This window comes from Olea europaea, unplaced genomic scaffold (assembly GCF_002742605.1).
Source record: "Olea europaea var. sylvestris unplaced genomic scaffold, O_europaea_v1 scaffold1395, whole genome shotgun sequence".
NCBI lineage: Eukaryota > Viridiplantae > Streptophyta > Magnoliopsida > Lamiales > Oleaceae > Olea > Olea europaea.
The window spans coordinates 221,522-226,086 of record NW_019231471.1 but is presented as its reverse complement, the minus strand read 5'-3'; positions in this window follow the sequence as shown (position 1 = coordinate 226,086).

Here is a 4,565-nt window from a genome sequence, read left to right as displayed (position 1 = left end):
ACGAGTAAAGTAATTTATTTTTTAAAAAATGTGTGATCGAAAATAAACATAAGAAAAAGGGTTTCCAAGTAATTTCATTCAAATAAAAGTTGACATTTTCATTAGGATTAATTTATCTAAAGTAACTCGTATTAGGAAACTAACCTTGATTAAAAAAAAAAAAATCAAACTATGGATTTCCACAAATACCAGACAGCTAAAAATTCTTATAATGTTTGTATAATCAATTTGGAGTGATTTTAGTAGAGAAAAGCCATAATCTCCAAGTTATTATCGATGATCGTACTAAAGATAAAATAAAAGTTAATGAAAATAGATAATTTTTTATAACAAAGTTATTATCGATGATCGTACTAACACTTTGTTTGAGAGTGCCTCTAAGTGCTAAAAGTTTGGAATATAAGTGAAGTAAATTGTGAATTTCACTAAAAATTATGTTTGATCAGTAAGCTTTGCTCAAATATGCACTATAATTGATTAGAAATATCAGTGATGAGTAACATGAGTTAGGGGGGAAAAAAGTTGGATGACTAAAATAAAATTTGACTGAAAGTTGAGTGACTGGTGTGCTTTTTACCCAAGATTATTACACAGGCAAATGCCAGACTTGTTTTGAGCACACCGGAAACGGCGGTCGGAAAACGCGCCATGAACACAGATACGTAAATTACTCAGCTCCACAAAATCCATTAATAAAAACAGTTAGATATTCACTTCTCTCTTCTTAATCATTTTTGGTTCCCTTTTCTCGTATGATTTCAATTTCCGCTTGATTTTACCTTCAATTGTCTGAAATTGAGAACAAAAAACGAGGGGAAAAATGGGGTCTTTGATCTTTCTTCGAAAGCTAACACACTTCAGCACCCCGCGTGGTCTTGGTAAACTCCGTTATTCCTTTTTCCCTTGTTAACTAAAATGCTCGGCAATAAAATTTGGTTGATAATAAAAAGGAATTGGGAAAAAGTAAATATCTGAATACATTATTCCGACGGTGCTTGAAGGTGCGAAGTTTTCTTTTTCAATTTTTTACCTCTCTCAGTTTTCTGGAATTTGAATGATTCTATGTAAGATTCTGTTGAAAATTAGTCGAAATTGAGGAATTTGTAAATAGAAATCATAATTTTGATAGGTCCAAGGGGTAAATTCTAGTGACTGTGCAGGTTTTATCATGGTCTTAGCTTTATTTTTCTTATTAATTAACCTGAAATTGTTTCTTTCCACTGTCTTTTTGAGGATGCTTCAATTATTTGGATTTGTTTTTGTGCTTTTGTCCGATTGTCTGAATCTTATTCTATACTATTACAGTTGTATGTTTTAAGGTTGAATGTACTGTTAGACATATGAAGTATTCTGTGTTGTGGAAACTTTTAGGCTTTTAGCTTAGTAGAAAAATAGACATTCATATTCCATTTTTCTATTATCGAGTTCTTATATAAAGATGTACCAAAGAGGCTCATATCATGTTTGTCTTGTTGATTAAATACTCGAAGCTAAATTGACAATGATAAGTAATTTCACATTTGGTATCAATAGTATTTTACCGATCAAATGCAGGTTATTATGGCATATTATGATGTAGGAATAAAAATTAATAACGATGTGGTGGTTGACCTTTGTAGAAATTGTAAGTTTCAGTTGAATAACAGCAGCTAGCATTTGATTTTATATCTGATAATAAGTATGATTAAACATAAATCAGGAGGAAATTTTGATAGCAGCATGGAATATCTGTTGCACAGTATGAAGCTTAGTCGTCAGTAGAATGTGATGCTTGTGCTCTCAGATGCATGATTGATTGTATTGCTTGATGGAAATGGTGAAGTGGTAATCTATGCTTACATGACATTATGCATTTTTTTGGCATGACAGTGTTGTTGAATTCTTGAATTTTCGTGCACATAAAGTGTAACTGTATGAGACCTTGATTTCTGTAATCTGGCTCCGTAACTGGCTTTAAAGGTCATGCTCATTCATTTATATGATGTATTTTCTTAGGGATTAGGAACGTGTTTCATGTATCCTTGAGAAATCTGGCAACAACAATATTTGTATTGTTGATGCAGGTCCCCTAAAGAATTCCGTATCCACAATCCACCAACTTCTCATCACGTTCGACATCTCTGAATACATATTTTTCAATTTTTTACCTCTCTCAGTTTTCTGGAATTTGAATGCTTCTATGTAAGATTCTGTTGAAAATGAGTCGAAATTGAGGAATTTGTAAATTAGAAATCATAATTTTGATAGGTCCAAGGTAGAAATCATAACCTGAAATTGTTTCTTTCCACTGTCTGTTTGAGGATGCTTCAATCGAAGTCATTATTTGGATTTGTTTTTGTGCTTTTGTCCAATTGTCTGAATCTTATTCTACACTATTACAGTTGTATGTTTTAAGGTTGAATTTATTGTTAGACATATGAAGTATTCTGACATATGAAGTATTGTGTTGTGGAAACTTTTAGGCTTTTAGCTTAGTAGAAAAATAGACATTCATATTCCATTTTTCTATTATCGAGTTCTTATATAAAGAAGGGATTTGGTTGAATGATTTATTGTCTGAAATGAGTTTTGATAATAATCACATTGTGCTGTTTTCTGATAACCAAAGTGCTATTCACCTAAGTAAAAATCTCATGTTTCATGATAGATTGAAACATATTGATGTCAAATATCATTATATAAGACATATAATTTCAAAAGGTGAAATTAAGATTGAAATGTTTTCTACTCAGTTTAATCCATCTGATATGGGTACAAAAGTAATTCCTTTAAACAAATTTTTAAACTGTTTGAAACTTTTATCTGTTGATTCTTTGTGATTTATGTACAGGTACTTGAAGCAAATGAAAAAGACATAAGATCATGCTCCTGGCTGCACTAATAGTTCAAATTCTGGCAGCAAGGTGGAGATTGTTGGAATCGAAACCTGTTCTCTTCAATTGGTGCTTTCAAAATTTGACTTGTGACAAAATCGTGTTTATATGAAACACGACTTAATAAGTGGTGACAACTTATTGGATGGGCAACACGTGGACTAACTCTGGACGTTAGATGGAGTCGGTTTATCTGCCCTTCATTAAAAAATCCGGAGCCTTCTGGAACGTCTGACTTTCAATATTCATTTTCACTTTTGTCTCTAGGGTTTTCAGAGAGAAAAAGTTGGCGATCTGGGAGATGATTATTTCCTTGAGTGTTTCATGCTTAAATCTCTGATTTTATGTATAGTATAGTGAGATCTTTCTTCGATCTGTAATATTCTATGTGAATAGTGAAGAAATCTGAGTGATTTCTCTGTTGTAACCTTGTGGTGGTGTTCGAAGGGTCTGATGGCTGAGATCTGAGTGAATCTCTTAGATCCATAACTATACTTGAGAGATAAGTCTCATTTTCATCTCTCTGAACAATATGTAACATTTGTTGTCATTTTGGGCTGTTAAATGCAACCGAGCATAATCCAAATCTTTGGATGCTCAACGGGGGATGTAGGCGTTAGAAGTAGTCGCCGAACCTCCGGGGCTTAGGCCGAAATAATTCATTTGTGTTCATTTTTAATTTCCTGCAATTTTACTTCTGTTCGATTAAGGTTTTCTTATTTCTTGAATTTAATATCGTGTGATCCTGCCTTTACATGTCCGATTATCATTATTATTCTACTTTCATAGCCCATGTTTTGTATTGATTAAATTCTTCTACAAGGTGTAGATCTTATAAGAAGTTTGAATATTTCCCATTATCATGTTATTCTACTTTCATAACTAGAACACCAAGGAAAAAAGAATGAAGGAAAAATTAGACCAAATTGAGCAGGCAATTGGGCAGTTTTAATTGATTTTCTCTTTTTTATTTCATTTCTTAAAAATGTTATTTCTGAATAGGTGAAAGCCAATGTTAATTGGCTGAGGTCTCTATCAACTTAAAAACGGAAAGCAACACTTCACTAATCAATTGATACATTTTTACTACTCTGCTTTTCATTAATTTTTATAAACCCTAGTGTTGACACATAAAAATTCAGCCCAAATCGAACGGCCCAAGGAATGAAGCCCAATTGGAGGGTCCCCAAATCAAATAGCCCAAAGAACGAAGCCCAATCAAACAATTCAAGACGAAGGCCCAAATAGGGAGGCCCAAGAACGCGGTAACGCCATCGCCCAAGTTTGCAAGTCGCCCAGAATCTGAGCGAATGGAGTGTCATGCAGTCGCCCAGAGCTGTTACTCTATTCTCGCCCAAACCTTCAAGTCGCCCAAGGTCTTAGCAAACATAAAGTGTTGTGGTTATCAAGAAGTGCAGTTATCAAAGCAGTTATTAAAGCAGCCCTATCACATTCCACGATTCAAAGAATTCAATCAAAAACGGTTGGACGACGAAGAGTAATGGCAGCAGTTAAAAAAGGCAGTTTCATGACAAGTTGGCCATTACGAGGAAAGTGGGCAGTTGTAGAACGATCAAACAGTTTTTAGGCGGTTGATCACAAAGAGATCATCCATGGAGTATAAAAGGGAGAAAAGACATATAGCAAAAGGACCGAATCAAAAACTCTCGAACAGAGAACATGTAATTTTAA